Raw genomic sequence first — 17,825 nt, forward strand, 5'->3', positions numbered from 1 at the left:
GATTTGATTTTTCCTCTAATAATTCTCTTATTGCTTGTCCATTAAAATGACATGCATAGTTTTTTCTCTCTCTCATGTTCATCTTTTTCTTCATCAAAACATGAGATTTTTGATTGAAATTGTTCATAAAAGATTACTAAAATTATTAGTGTAATATATGAGTATTAGTAATCAATTTTAAGGTAAACTACTAAACTAATATCTAGCTAATATTATTTAGTGGGGATAAGGGATAATCTTGGGTGCTATCAAGAGGAGAATCTCTACTTTGGGATTTTGGAGGATCATCCCAATATTCTTTATAGCTCAAGAACAAGTGAGGTAGGAGACTTCATTTGTGCCCATATAGCCGAAAATTCAATAGTAATGAACCGATTTTTCTTCACTCTTGTATTTGATTTGCATGCATAAGATCTTTAACTTTTTATGACTAAAACTTTAAACCAAAATATGTGATATTTAAAATATTATTTCCAACAAGTGGTATCAGAGCCTTATGGTGGTTGCATGCAAGATCGAGTTAGTTTTTCCAAGTTAATTTAATTAACATATAAAACTTGTTATTTAGGATTTATGAAGATAAATCATGAAATAATTTTCCATGTTAAAATTTTCTGGTCCTAAGTGATTTTTAGGACATTTTGGTTAATTTATGGATTTTTATTGTTCATTTTGTATAATAATGGCATTAAAATGTGATTTTATGATAAAAATGTCATTTTTGGACTAAAATTAGCTAAACTTTGATTTTTCCAGTGGTTTTTCAATATGTTTTCCCATATATTATATTTTGATGACCTGTAATTTTTCATAATTTTTGGAGTTCTTATGCTCGAAATATGGATTTTTCATGATAAAATCGAATTTAAATGGAAAAATAGGTTAATATGAGTAATATTTCGAACCTGGTCATAGAAATTTAGTATGTTGTCACATGCAATTTTACAAGATGTGTGTAAAATAATTGGCTATAATGAAGTCTTTATGCATGATTTATGATTTTTTGATGAAAAATAACATAAATAGTGACTTTAATTAGTGAATAATTGTTAAAACATACTTCATGACTAAGGAAAAACGTCACATGTTGCATTTTATTACCTATTTCAGATCTAAAATTGAAAAGTTGATAAATATAATTTTTCTCATGTTTTTATGATTATAATTGATAAATCCGATAAACCGCAACATTGTTTTTCCCGATAAATTTCGAAATTTTTAACCTATGTTTTTGAACATTATTAGTGTCATGGTATTTTTCCAGAATGTTCATGACTTTAAAATTTCAAATTTTGAATTTATTTTAAATTTTTATGATTTATTTGAAGTTTATGGCTTTTATTGTAATTTTAAGTCCTTTTATGAACAATATTAAGAGATATAAAGTTAATTATAGTCAATATGTTAGTGGAGAGTAATTTTGAGTCATAAGAAGGTTAGGGTAATTAACTAATACATAAATGTGATTTTATGTAATTTATTGTGATTTTAAAAGGTTGAATCACGCAAATCCGTAAAAACCGTTTAATATACGATATTGGCTCCTTAAAGGCGATTTAGCATAAAATTGGGTATGTTCATACATATTATAATGCTGCATTTTATTTATGATTGTCATAATTTTATTTTATGTAATTTTTGAATTATGTAATTTTACTTAGTATGGCCTTAGTTTTTAATTGGTATTACCCGAAATGTATGGGAATATCGATTCGGTTATAATTTATTGTGATCTCGCATCACCGTTTTGTAATTTAATAGATTTATTTTATTTTAATTACAAATTTATAATAGAAAATTATGTAATTTGTTGTGTAATTTATTTATTCCAGAGTTCCTTAAAGACGATGCCACTTGACAAGGCGTTCCATTAAAGACGGTGTTACCTCGAGATACGTGCCAAAACCAAAGTTCAAGGGACCAATGAAGTTGGTTTCCGAATATGTAATAGTTTATTAGATTTACTATTTTTAGGAAGGCCATACTAAGATTTTATTTATGCTTTGCATTTTATTTATATGTTGCATGCATCGTTAAATCGCCATAACTAAAACATGCATTATCATTTAATCGAGTATTTCGACCGTGTCAATTACAATTATCGTAGTTCACCGCTTTAGTTCACTTAAAACGTGATAGATAATAAATTGACATGACCTCTCGCTAAAATAAACAATTGAGACTTAGCCTTACCAAAAAGTAGAAACCATGAAAACCTATTTCATGAGGGAGTGCGCTCGGCCCTACCGGGGTACAAACCTTGTTACGTAGGGGAAGTGGGTGATAAATGTCTATCCACCGAATTCATGTTGATGAGGGATGAATCGGCCCTACCGTGCCCAAGTTGACGTGGATTTGGATCATGGACACATTTATTCAAAATTTGGATTGAGCTCAACGGAAGTGTTTGTGACCGTAGTCGCATGTGTTCCAGGCTAAAGATAAATATTAATGTAATTTTATCGACCAAGAGTTCTAAAAGTAGAATCGATTAAAGAGTTAATCCACCGAGTTATATTGATAAGGAATGAATCGGCCCTACCGTGCCCAAGTTAATATGAATTTGGATCTTGGAATCATTTATCATAGTTGGGTAGAGGTCACTATGTAAATGCTTTACTTGTTAAATTATTTACAAGTATTATTATAACGATAAATGTTTTTGTTTTCATTATTATGTTATCGTATTGTTCTATTTCTTTACCTCAAATTATATACGATATCATTTCGATTTTAGTTCAAATCTCCATTAAAACATCGTAACTAAAGACAAAATTTGAATTTTTCTTCTAAAAACCTCGTATTACCCATTGTAAGGATCTCTTGTGAAGAGTATAGATAAAAGTTATTCATGATCAAAAGGGTTTTTGATTCTTGACTAACATATCTACTTATAATGAATTATTTCTCATATGCTTAATTGAGTTAAGTACTTTGAAACGTTAAATCATTTTTGGTAACTAGATTGGTTTGAAATCAAAATTGACCAAAATACCGCAACCACTTCAATGAAAGTTTTAAGACTTAACAAATGATTTGAAGAGTAGTCTTCATGAAATTCAATTTTGCTTCTCTAAGCAAAGACTCATTGAAGTGAGTGGGAGCATTCTCTTAAACCGCTAAGAAAAGGACGAAATTTAAAGAAGTAAAATTAGAATGGAATTGATACAAGGTAATGTTAAAAGTAACGTTATTGAGAATAGCAATACTAAACCTATCAATCACGACCGATAAAGTTTCCATTGTCTTAATTGTTGGACGCTAGAAAGGAAACTACCCCAAATTATTGAAGAATCAACAAGTTAGTTGTGGGACATCTAATGGGACCTTCTTCTTTAAATGTTTATTTGATTGACATAAATTTTACTAATACGACTTCGTCAATATTAGAAACCGATGGTGGTTTTCATCATTGTATTTGATACATAGGATGATTAGAATATGACGACTAGCAACAATGATGTTGAGAGATAGAGTCATTGTGTACTCAATCTAGTTTTTGGGTTTAAAGTTGTACTTAATTGTGACTATTAAGTGCATAAACTCTAAATAAGAATATAAACTTCTTAAGATACAAAAGAGGTTTCACTTTTGTGACCCTATACACCATGATTTGATGTATGGCTAGCCCATTATCAAGGTGATTATATTCTAAACCAAACTAGAATGACATATCATGTAGATGATGCAAGACTCAAATTGGTAACCCAAGATTGAACCTTAGATTCTGGAATGATGAACGCAAAGAGTTATCGAGTACTCTTGAAACCATTTAATCTTATGGTATATGCGTATCTTGTATTCAAAGCAAGATGTCTCGTGCCTTTTGGTTGAAAAGGAGATCGAGGTTGTAAATCATTGATCCAAAATAGGTTGATCATTTTATTTTACCAACAATTTAGGTTGACACTAATGTGTTCACTTAATAAGGTAAATAGAAAAATCTTTGAAGAAGATCAAAGAGTTCAAAGAATCACGATCTAGTCGTGATGGGATTATCAAAGTGAAGACTTTGATATAAGCCAAATGAAATGTGATATAGTATCACAAGTTAATATTTCTTAACACACATTATGGGATAATGTGTGGTTGGATAAGAAATCAAACGCTATTCGATATGGTTTGGACTTCAATCAAGTTACTTTAAGTTACTTGATCCTTTTGGGGATTTTATCATTTTGTCTAAATTGTTTTTCCACTAAATCTAAAACGAGTCATATGAGATATGAAATTGTAGGGTACCATGTTTGTAAGTTTTCAAAAGAAACAAATGCTCATTTTTCCTTATTATAATCACGAGTACAACGGGTTTGTGGCTCGTGAAGCTGTCTTTCTAGAATACAAGTTTATTTCTAGAAGACAGAGTGGGAGAAATTATTCAAGAGCCACACAAAGAATGTTATGTCGCAAGAAACTGGTCTTTCTTGGCTACATGAGTCGTTTTGTGTAAGACGTTGTTTCTTCAAAACCTAGGAGGTTAAAGTTATCACTTGTTGAAGATGATGAATTATTGTTACTTTTAGAAAGTAAATAGCTTGTAACTTACAAAGAAATTGTTTGATTCAAGCTGATTACTTATGGAAAGTAATGAACATATGACTTACATGAGAGTGTTTAAGTCATAACTCAATACAAGGCTTAGAGCCATGAAAATCCGAAATAAATTCCAAGTGAATTGTTAGATATCAAAGCTTGATTGGTGGCAAAGGGTTTTGCGCTAGTTGAAATGCTTAAGTCTATTTGGATCTTCTTAGGGATTGTGTTTCATTATGATGATATACATATAGCGAGTGAATCTAAAACCTACTTCTTCAATTAGAAGGAATGTATTCAATACATGTCTTGTGTTTTATAAATTCTTACAATCCTAAGATCATGTGCAACTTAAGAGATGGTCTTAAGTAGGACATCAATGAGTTGGAATCAACATTTTGATCATGTGATATAACATTTCTCGATAAGTCGAGAAGTTGTGTTTATACATGAAGATTAATGGGAGTTACGGAAATTTTAATAGTCTTATATGTGGATGACATATTGATCATTGCGAATGATTTAAGACTTTTTGGAGAAATATAGTACATCTTTAATATCCGGATTTATGGAGATAAATCTACATGATATTAATGTCAAATAAGGAGTCTTATGTTGATATGATTCATGACTAGTTCAATCGAATTGAACATATTTGATTGATTCCATTTGCTTCCGCTGCCGAATCAATTAAATAGGAAATGATGTATAACACTTTATATACTTTGAGTATGATGAATTGTTTCAAATCGAATTTAAGTAATAGTTACCAACTAAGCCATAAAGATTACCCTTAAGTGCTTGCAGAAGCATTAAGAGTGTAAAGCAAAGTGTTTTTGATGCAATTTTGTGTAAGGGTGTTACACAAATGACAATTGACAATTGAGATTGCGCATGGTTTCCGACAAAACCATAATCAAAACACATTAGGATGGTTAAGATACCATTGTGGCTACGTTATTTAAGAAATAGATTTTCCAGAATCGTTCTAGGCAATAAAGAACAATGAGAAATATTTACAACGGAAATTGAGTACACTTGCAATCATGGGATGTGCAAGAGGGATGAGCTCCGCACACTGTGAAAATAGTGGGAGCTATTTTAAGGCAAGAAAGCCTATGTCTAGATTGGATCTAGACACGTACTCAGAAAGTTTTGTAATTCAAATGTATACATTACGAGAGGAAAACAAGTATGTAGCAAGGTTGAGCAGGGAGTTGCTAAAACCTACTTAGCAAGGCCTAATCATAGGCTAAACATGATGAGTCATGTTATTTCAATTGAATTGAAATAAACAACTACATACAAGATCAAATTAGATTATAGAATATGAAATAGTAATCAGGCATTGACTATTCATATATGATAATCGCATTTGTCGTTCCAGTTTTTACTTTAAAAACTCTTTTCTTGTACTTTGTTACATCCAAACGGGTTGTAGAGACAATATTGAACCCCGTTAAAGTGAACTCGGATTAACATAGTATTCGCCCATAGTCACTTGTATGAGGTGACGTCTCGAAGTGACTAGAGTGTGATGCGATTGATGGCAAGTTCAAGTGCCATTGAGTCACGTGAGATGACTAGTCGATCACATAGGCAGACTGTTAGGAACACTTTGTCGGGCAGTGACCGCTTATAGAGTTCTGGAAAATTTATAAACCCTGGTCGTGGCGAGAGCTACTATAGTATTCTAATGAGTCATTCTTTTGACTAAAGACTGTTCGCCTAAGGTGGCATGGTTTCAGATTAACTTTGATTTATATTACTACGACCTTCGTAAATGGGGTCAAATGGGCATATTTTTGGTTATGATGGTTGTGGCTAGTCGAAGGGAATAAGTGCGATAGGAATTGTCCACCCCCTTGTCAGGGTTAAAACAATATCTTAGGGCCACTCGAGGAGTAATGAACTGGAAATGCGTGGCCACGCTCGGATGGTATCTATGGTAGATAACTCCGGTCAATCAGTTATTCTCCAGATCGAGGAAACCACTCTCGATATGATCACTTGCAAGTACGACACGAAAGACACCTTGCATTGAGTGGGAGATAGTAATAGGACAAGAGAATTGGTGACGCACACTTGTCGAGGACAAGTGGGAGATTGTTGGAATATGTGTCCTCCGACAATAATGTGATCACAATTGTCGATCATATTGATCACATGTTTAAATCTCATTTTAAGAATACGTAAGGGATGATTCATTTTATAGTCAACTGATCAACATTAATCGGTAACGATTGGCTTGCTAGAGTTTGACGTTACTGTCGTGGGACGGTGGTGGTCAGTTGATCCCTTAAAATCACACCTAAAGGATGATGCCCTTATCTGTAAAGTTGATTAATTGTATGACGATACAAGTTGATCAATTCCTTAAAATTGAACAATACATTTGTGAGAGAGAATGTTGATATCTTATTGTAATGGGATTAAATAAGATTTATTTTAGTAATTGAAATATTTTATTACTAAAATTGTTTATTGTTTGTGAAACAATAGAGATGATGATGAATGGTTAATTATAATTACAAGATGTTGTGAATTATAATTAAATGACCCATTTTATTTATGTGATCAAGTATCACTAGTCAATTTGTTAAATATAATTTAATTAATTTATAAAATGATATTTATGTGATAAATGTGCATTAAAATTAATTAATAACATGTAGCTTACTACATGTGACATATTGTGTGACAAATGACAAATTGACAAAATAAAATGGTAGTCCATTTTATGGAGGGTGGACCGAATTGGAGGAGTATGTAGTGGGTTGTGCTTATATTATTTTATGTGATAGAATTTAAATAATAAGCCTACACTACACTAGCCTTACATGCCTAAGGTTTAGAGAAGAACAAAAGCTAAAAAGTAAAAGACCATATATTGATCTCCTCCTCCTAAAAACCGTGACCCTCCTCCTATTTAGTGGTGTAGACACCTCATTTCTGCACCTCCCGCAAACCACCCGGTGATGATTGGGCCGTATGTTCGATATGCGGAACGTTTTGTGACAGTTCGTAAGATTATCGTCAAGTGATTGCTCAAATAATAATGTCGACCTCTTAGTTGTCATCTACGTCCTGATACGGTCGTTTTGGCAGTAATTAGAGTACATTCGGAGTCCGGGTCAAAAACCGTCTCCATTTTCTGATAACCGTTAAATCCCGAGTCAGAATATTCTGGAATGTTCCGGATATTTCTTTTTCATAAATTTTATCTTTTGGCAAATAATATCCCGTAATATTCATAAGATAATCGAATTATTTCCGTCCTACCATAACTCAAACGCGGAAATCTTTCTTCAAATAGAGGAAACCTCCCGGGAATAGACGCAGCAGGTGCTGCGCCTCTTCCAAGAGACGCAGTGGCTACTGCGCCTCTTCCTAGGCCCTTCTTTGCATGATTTACGTATCTTTTTCATATCTTTCCGATATTCACTTCCAAAGAGTCTCCGAAACCCTATTCCTTCACGTGATTAGTATAAATAGGAGCTTTCGTTCCTCATATTTCTCACGCGAGTGTCCGCCCTTCTCTTCTCCCTTTGCATTCTAGACTTCGTTCTTACTAATTGGCGCCTACGTGCTTGGACTTCCGACCACGTAAGCTCGGATCTTTCCGGGTACCAGCCTCTCCGTTGCATGACTGACCAATTTGACCAACTACACTCAATCAACTTTAATTAATCAATCGTTTTCCTCTTACGAGGGCACTCTCTTTGCATTCGCGTCGAGCATTCACTAGTCGATATCTTAGTTCATCTCGTTCCGTCAACATGTAAGTCTGAGGGTGTATAATCCTTATTTATTTATTGTATTTTACTTTTCGTATCATCCATTGTAAGATTTATGTCGAAAACACCATTAAAACCGATTTCTAAAACCGTGCTTTAAAACTCCTTTTTTGCGGATTTCCGGTGAGATGCAGGGCGTCGAGAAAAGACGCAAAGAATCTGCTGCGCCTCTTTCGAAGGAGCGCGAGCTGCTGCGCGCTCTTCGCGAGGCCGCCGCAGATTCCTGCTTCTTTTCTTCTTCCTCGTCCTCTGTAATTCGTTTCTTTTTTGTTTGTTGTTTGCTTGTCCGTTAATTCTTTGATATAATCGTCACTGATAATTCACATGTATATTGTATCATATAATTCATCATTCATTAGTATGTTTTAAATCATCATCCAATCCGACTTAAATCCCTAGTAATCCAATATTTGCGGGTTTTCGTCATTAAATTCAAACCCGGATTTTAGAGATTCAATTTGTTCATATTGAGTTTCTGGAATTTGTCATTGATATAGTTTTCATCTGTTCATTCACATGTTCGTCATTAATTTATCATTAATTCATCATGTTTAGTTTGTTTCATTCACCGATGTCACTAATTGATCGTTCAATCCTGTAATTAATCCATCTTAATTCCGTCTCATTCACGTTTATCGCTTTTATGACCATCATTCACATGTAATTAATCTGTTAATCACTTTCATCCGAATGAATATCGTAATTAATCCTTAAATTTACCAATCGACGTTAACGGTTTGCAGTTCCGGCTTCACAGCCAGAACTCACCCTTGGAACAGACGCAGCAACTGCTGCGCCTCTTCCAGAGGGCGCAGTCTTGCTGCGCCTGTTCCAGGATGAGTTCTGTCCCTGAACTCCGTTTCTGCCTTGACCTAGTTTGTTTAGCTTACGTATTTACTAACTAGTATCCGTAATATCACCTTCTGACTTGTTCGTAATTTATTTTGTTTCATCCTTTTATTTCTTTTTCTCAAATTATCCGTTTTAAAGGTATTTTCGACATAAATCGCCTATCCCAATGTAATTAATGTAATTTTCATTATTGTAATTCATAATTATTGTATTTCTTTTATTGCTTCTAAGCTTTCACATGTAAACGAGCATTAAATCCTACTTCGACGTTAATTGTATGCTAATTACGTGTCAACCGACTTAGTATTAATTCTCACATGCTAGGATTAAAACTTGGATGTTGCATTGCATGCATTATAGCCGACGATATATCAAGTATGAATAACTTCCCTAATCATTAGTAGAGGCCGCTATCGAGGCGGGCGGGATTAGGTGTTCGATCAAAAGAGCTTCCTAATACGTACCCTCACCCCTTACTCCAGATCTCCGTGAGCACCCGTGTTCATTGGCATCCACGAGAGTCATTCTAGACATAGAATGCTAAGGGTAACGACTGCTTAGTGTTCATGTCACTACTTTGTGTCTTGACATGACACGAGGTACTCGAACGGTTCCAATTTCCCATAAAAATTGGTGGTGACTCCATACAAAATGCAAACGCTTGTCTCGTTTCTCACCAAGCATCCCCGTGGGCGGCCCGCTGTCCACAGTTTGGCGACTCCGCTGGGGATAATACACTTACGTGTAGCCAAGGGTGAAACTTGAACAAGGTTAGGGAACAAGTTTGTACAAGACAATTGTCGGTTTTCATAACTCGATCTTCCTAGATCGTTTATTCGGCCTTCCTAGGCCCAACCCAACCCATTCGACCAATCGTCCCGTCTAAACGGTCCTAATTCTTATTTGGGCCTAAGGATGGATAGCGATTGACGTCATCCATACCATGATGCTTACTCTTGTTTGTATCAAGGGCCTTCACTACTTGAGTAAATGGACTAGGAATCGGCCTTACTCTTGTTTGGCACGAGCCTCTCCACAGACTTCGGGTTTGATGGTTCGGTATGGCAACCCACCCTTTAAACCAAAACCCTTTTAAATGCACTCAGCATCCCGTTATAATGCTTGTATAAATGTGTAAACCTTACGTGATCACCATTTCTAAACAAGTCATGACGAATTTTCAAAAATCAAAACCCAATTTCAAAACAAAATTTCGAAAAAAAAAAACAAAGGGCATTCAACTAGCGCAAAATCCGGTCAAAACTCTGTCCGTTTGTCGTGTCAAAATTCGGGCCACAAGCCCATTTCAATCCTCACTTCGAGTCCACTCCTACAACTACACTACAGTTGACTAGGATACACATTTTCAAAGACCTTGTCTTTCTTCAAAACTCACTCAACACAAGTGGCACACACCCACTTCACGAGTCAAAACTTTTCCTCTTTTAGCGAGTGTGATAGAATGGTCGATCGTGTTTTGATTCGTCGCCGATCTCTTATCCAGTTTCCAAGATGCCCGGATCAAGTGAAGAAACGAATCTCCAACAAATTCAAGATAGTAATGATCGAATCCTAGCCGCGATAGCCCAAATGCAAATTACCCAAAACCAAACCTATGACCGCCTTGAGCTCATCGAAGGCCGTATCTTTGATGTAGAGGGAAGATTGCCTCCCCTTAAAAGTGAAGTACTACGTTTTTCCGATGACGAGTCTAAAGACGAGAATCCTATCATAGGGACGACTGCAGCTGAGAAAAGATTCCAATACCTAGAGGAGCAATTGATGTACCTAAAGGGGGATGACATTTATAGGGAAAACAATCGCAAGTATGAAGCCGTCAATTCCAAATTGCCAACTAACTTTAGCATGACGGATATCCCTAAGTTTAAAGGACACGAGAACCCTTTGAACCACATCCGTGCCTTCAAGGATTACATGTCTATCAAAGGCATCAAACCCGAGATGTTCTTAAGGATCTTTCCTTCATCTCTTGACACCATCCCGAAGCAATGGTTCTACACTTTAGATAACAAGAAGGTCGCTACTTGGGAAGACGCCGCAATCGAGTTCTCGAAACAATATGCGGATAATGCCGAGATCCAAGTCAACATGCGTACTCTAGAGGTTCTTACCCAAAATGACAAAGAAGGATTCACCGACTTCCTAAGTAGGTGGAGGAAGACTAGTACTCAACTAGTTGAACGCCCAGATGAGGCTACTCTCGTGGAAAAGTTTGTGGATAATCTCAAGCCCATATATGCCAACCATTTGAGATATCAAAACATCAAGACTTTCAAGGACTTAACCGTACTAGGGACGCGAATTGAAGATGACATCCGTAAAGGACTCTTGTCCAAAACGGTAGGTCGAGGATATCAAGGGTCCACAAGTCGTTCATACGGCTCTACTAACAAGACCGACGAAGTTAACCTTCTCGAGCCATCCAAGAAAACTACTCCACCAAGGAAATTCACAAACCTTGGGGATACGTACTCCAACGCTCTAAAAAGGTTAATGAAGCAAGGCAAACTCCAACCCATTGGACCTACTCCCGAACCCGAAAAGAAGTCCAAGTTTTGGGATGAAAATTCCTACTGTGAATACCATAGGGGCAAAGGGCACGACACAGAAAAATGCTACAAGTTGAAACACGTGCTTCAAGATATGATTGAAGATGGTCGACTTCCAATCCCACCAGGAGGTAAGCCCAACAACACTCAGAATCCTCTTGGAGTTCTAGTGATTACAAGTGACGAATCTACCTTAGATTGCTCACACCTCATTTCTCCCACCGAAAATGAAATTCATGCAATTGAGAAAGAAAGGCTCTACTCCACTATCTCCCCTACCATTTCCGACTTCATCACATGGGCAAGGAGTGTAGATAGACAAGTGTGGGAACTAGAAAACGTGGTAACGACCTTGCGCAATCCCAATGCAATACCTAAAGAACGCGTACCATTGATCTTCTCTCAAAATGCCACTATGCAAGAAGTAGTCACCGTGGTCGATAAACTAGTCGATCAAATCATACGACTAGAAAGTGATATCATGAGAATGAAGGAACTAGCTGCAGTTAATGGGGTTTGGGCCGATGATGATGAAGACGAATATCTCATTGAAAACTCCCTAGTCAAGGAAATAGTCCAAAATGGTGAAGACCAAGATGTGGATCACCTAACTCGTTCGGGTCGTCCATATCAAAGCACTACTCAAAATGGTCCAACCAACGTCATCACACCAAATGACAACGAAGATGACCCCACTGATCATTTGCTCAAGCAATTACAGAAAACCAAGGCTGATCTTTCACCGGCAACTAGTGGCAAGCTCATTTCCACATCGCCAAGCTTTACTGCAAGCTTTGGCCAAATTGAATGTGGCACATAACTCCACCCCTGAAGATGTAGTCAACTTGGTCTTCCAAGAATCACCTAAGCTAAGTAATCCTATTACTTTCTCGGATGAAGACTTGCCACCATTTGGCGCTAGTCACAACCTTGCTCTATACATCACTGTCATTTATCTAAAGAAAAATGTGCCAATGACCTTGGTAGACGATGGCTCCGCGGTCAACGTCATACCCCTCAAAACGGCATACAAACTAGGCATGAAAGAGTCGGATTGGACTCCTACAAATCAAGGTGTTCGTGCATATGACGGTACGCGACGAAAAGTGGTAGGACTTGCTAACCTAACCATAGCCACGGGACCAATCGAACGGAAGGTTAACTTTCAAATAGTGGACATCGAAGCTTCATTCAACATACTTCTGGGAAGGCCTTGGATTCATGCTTCCAAAGCGGTAACATCCACCCTTCTTTAAAAGATCAAGATTCCACTAAATGGCAAAGTAGTGACGATCACTTCGTCACCCATCAAGGCAATAATCGAAAAGCAATCAAACAATCAAGTCCTTGCGGATCCCATATACGAACTTGGGGGCTTCCAAAGTGTAAACATCATAGAAAGCGAGTTGGCACCCTTATACTATAATCCCTACTCCAACTTGGTGGTCAACCACATACTCAAATCTCAGGGATACTTCCCTGGAATGCCTTTAAACCCAATTCGGAAGAATACCTTCGCACCATACAAGGAAGGCAACTCGACAAGGATACCACTTGGACTAGGGTACAAACCCACAAAAGAAGAAGTTCTCGAAATGCTCGCTCAAGTCCAAAATCGCAAGCACGTGGGAGTCCAAATGAGGCCATATCTCCCCACTCTAAATGGGTACTTCGTTCAAGAAGGAAGTTCAGAACTCTTTCACGGATTTCCCGAACCTTGGCATTATCTTGAGAGGAAGTTAGCCGGAATCGAGATCTTTCATGATTGCTACTTCATTCCTCCCGAAACGGTTCCTACCGTCAAAACCCGTCAAGCACCTTGCTTCGACGAACAAGCCGTTAGCCTATTGTTTGGAGAAGATCGATTCATTAGGGCCGCACAGGATGAGATCATTACTATGATACTTCAGGACGATTGCTTCAACCCCACCGCGTTGATCACAGAAATCGACACAAAGCAACAGAAAGGGTGGAGAAAATCTATCAAATGGACCAACAACCAAGGAAGGCTCTTCAAGCTCACTACTGGAGAAGGAGAGATGTTCAAAGGAGAACCGGAGAAGACGACGAGTTCGAGTCGAGTCGAGTCGAGTCGAGTCGAGTCTAGAGGAGTCATTAGAGAATCTACTCCTGTTGTCATCCCCACTCCCTTTGTTTCTCCTAGCTTAGCCTCAAGTAGTCACGAGTTCGGGAAATGCCCCACCATTATCGTCCCTTTGCCGCCACGGACCATGGATCAGTTGGCTTCTTTGTTTCAACTTTACTCAAATCTTAATATGAATAAATCAGGTTCTGCTTACTCTTTGCGTTATCTTGAGTGCAATTCTGTTTACGATGATACTGAGGATGACCAAGACCCAGACTTGACCGAAATACCTCCCTACGTAGCCAAAGAAATACTACAAGAAGGGGAAGGGGGACCTGTAATAGAGGACACCGAACCCATCAATGTTGGAACCGAACTAGAACCCAAAGAACTTAGGATAGGGACTACCTTGAGCTCTACCGAACGGGCCGATTTCATAGACCTCCTAAATGAATTCTAAGACGTTTTCGCTTGGTCCTACAAAGACATGCCAGGGATCGACAGGGATATCGCCGAACATAGGATTCCAATTAAGCCGGGTTTCAAACCTGTGAAACAGAAGCTTCGACGAATGAGAACAGAACGGGCTCTAAAGATTAAGGAAGAAGTGGACAAGCAATTCAAAGCCGGGTTCATCAAAGTTTCCGAGTATTCTGACTGGGTAGCTCACATAGTACCCGTACCCAAAAAGGATGGGAGAATCCGTGTTTGTGTTGATTTCAGAGACTTGAACAAAGCAAGTCCGAAAGATGACTTCCCTCTACCTCACATTGACATATTGGTAGACAATACTGCAGACCACGCATTACTATCCTTCATGGACGGATATGCGGGTTATAACCAAATCAAGATGGCCATGGAAGATATGCATAAGACCGCATTCGTCACCCAATGGGGGACATATTGCTATACGGTAATGCCATTCGGATTGATCAACGCCGGAGCTACATACCAACGCACCGCAACTACACTCCTACATGACATGATGCACAAAGAAGTTGAGGTATATGTAGACGACATGATCGTCAAATCCAAGGAAAGAGAGGGACATATTGCAAATCTTCGCAAGTTCTTCGTAAGGCTACGAAAGTACAACATGAGACTCAACCCTCAGAAATGCACATTCGGGGTAACATCCGCAAACTCCCGGGATATGTCGTTAGTCAAAGAGGCATAGAAATAGATCCTTCAAAAATCAAAGCTCGATTGAAATGCCACAACCTCAAACAAAAAAGAAGTCGAGGATTCCCTGGGAAAAGTACAATACATAAGTCGATTCATATCGAAACTCACGATGATTTATGAGCCTATCTTCAAGAAACTCAAGAAAACAGACCACACCATGTGGGATGATGATTGTCAAAAGGCGTTTGACCGAATCAAGGAGATATTGGCTAAACCGCCAAAGGCTCATGCCACCGCAACGAGATCAACCTCTTGGTTTATATCTCACAAGAATCGAAACCGCCATGGGTGCTATGCTGGCTCAAACCGTAGGAAGCGAAGAAAGAGCCATTTACTATCTAAGTAAGAAGTTCTTGGAATATGAGTGCAAATACTCACAACTCGAAAAGACATGCCTCGCTCTTGTGTGGGCAACGAAGAAGCTACGTCACTACATGCTTAGCTACTCCGTCAAGATATATTCCAAAATGGATCCAGTCAAATATCTCTTCGAGAAACCCGTCCTCAACGGACGTCTGGCAAGATGGACCCTGATGCTCTCAGAATTCGACCTTAAATATGTGCCACTGAAAGTTATAAAAGGTCGCGCCGTCGCCGAATTCTTCGCAGAAAATCCTATCAACGACGCACAAACCATAGATACTTGGTCATTTCCCGACGAGGATATACTTCAAACAGACATAGACTCCTGGGACCTATACTTTGACGGAGCATCAAACTTAAGAGGATTCGGAATAGGAGTGTTGCTCATTTCTCCTGAAGGTGAGCCTACACCGATTGCTGTCAAACTCGACTTCGAGGTGACAAACAATGCTGCAGAATACGAAGCTTGTCTCATTGGACTTCAAGCGGCAGTAAGCTTAGGCATCAAAACCTCCGAGTACATGGGGATTCATCACTGATCATCAACCAAGTTACAGGATCCTGGAAAATCCGAAGTGAAAGCCTCGCACCCTATCAGGCTAGGATAGACCAAGTCGCTCAATTCTTTGATCATGTAACCTACCTACACCTACCTCGGGAGGAAAATCAATTTGCAGACGCTCTTGCGAAACTTGCATCTCTAATAAATATGCCGGATCACATGATAGAAATACCTTTGTGTATCGAACAACGGTCAGAGCCGGCTTATGTCCATCAAATCACCGACGAAGAGGAAATCGCACAGGAACCCTGGTTCCAAGCAATCTTGAATTTCAAGCTTAATGGTACCTATCCGCCGGATATGGACAAAAGGGGACAACGCGCTATACGCCTATTAGCTTCCCAATACATTCTGATGCAAGGAGAATTATACAAAAGAACACCTCTTGGTGTAGTCCTACGTTGCCTCGATCATTCACAGGCACGAAAGGTGATGGAAGAAGTCCACGACGGAGAATGCGGTCCTCACATGAGTGGGCCCATGATGGCAAATAAAATCACACGTTTAGGGTATTATTGGACCACAATGGAATCCGATTGCATCAAATACGTGAGACATTGCCACAATTGCCAAATCTTCGGGAATGTACAACATGTCCCTCCTTCGTTGCTATACACGATGACATCTCCTTGGCCATTTTCTGCATGGGGAAGCGACATAATCGGAAAATAACCCCAAATAGGACAGAGGTCACTGTTTCATCCTAGTGGCAATTGACTATTTCACCAAATGGGTAGAAGCGGCTTCCTACACTGGTCTTACGGCTAAAAATGTGGCCAAATTCATACAAAATAACATCATCTGTCGATATGGTTGCCCACATGAGATCATTAGCGATAATGGGTCACATTTCCAAGCCGAAACAGAGCAATTGCTAGCCAAATACAAGATTAAGCACCACCACTCTTCGCCCTATAGACCACAGACTAACGGCGCGGTAGAAGCGGCAAACAAGAACGTTGTCACAATTCTCAAGAAAATGACTGACAACTATAGAGATTGGCCAAGCAAGATACCCTTTGCTTTGTGGGGTACCGTACATCTGTCAGGACACCCACTGGGGCTACTCCTTTCTATTTGACCTACGGCATGGAAGCCGTACAACCAGTCGAGCTAGAAATACCATCCTTGCGTATTCTACTAGAAAGTCAAATTCCGGAGGCCGATTGGAAGAGGGACAGATATGAAGAACTCATCCTCCTGGATGAACGTAGGCCACGCGCCTTACATAATGTCCAAACATATCAAGCCCGTATCAAACGAGCTTTCAACAAAAGGGTTAGGCCAAGAAACATCAAAGAAGGAGACTTAGTACTCAAATCGGTTAGAGCTCTTTTATCCGTCGACCCACGGGGAAAATTCAAACCTAATTGGGCCGGACCATATCTAGTCAAATCCATACTCCCAGGGGGCGCGGTTAGGATCACAGACCTAGATGGGAATGAGTTTTCAAACCCCACAAACCTCGACCAATTGAAACGGTACTATGCCTAGAATAGGACAAAAACGCGCCTCGCGTAAACCCATGTGTCGCTCTTGTGACACTAAATAAACGGCCCTTGGCCAAGCTGACATAAGCTAAACGTCACTGTGCTCTTGCATTTTGACAAAATTGTCATCCTCATATCATCAGATAAACTAAATTCGCACCTCCAGAGTAAGCAAAAGCTCATGCTTATTTTCTATGTTCATCACAAGCTCTTGCTTCGAACAATTATTCTTTTACATTTACTTGAACTACGCGCAAGGGTTTGATTTCGCTTTTTGTAAGTGAATACGTAGGCAATCCTTCACGGGATTCAACCCATTATATCTAAAAAAAAAAAAATGTAAATAGAAGGACATTTGCATTGCATTTGAAATTCGACAAGAATAAT

The sequence above is a fragment of the Silene latifolia genome, chromosome 10, assembly GCF_048544455.1.
Source record: "Silene latifolia isolate original U9 population chromosome 10, ASM4854445v1, whole genome shotgun sequence".
NCBI lineage: Eukaryota > Viridiplantae > Streptophyta > Magnoliopsida > Caryophyllales > Caryophyllaceae > Silene > Silene latifolia.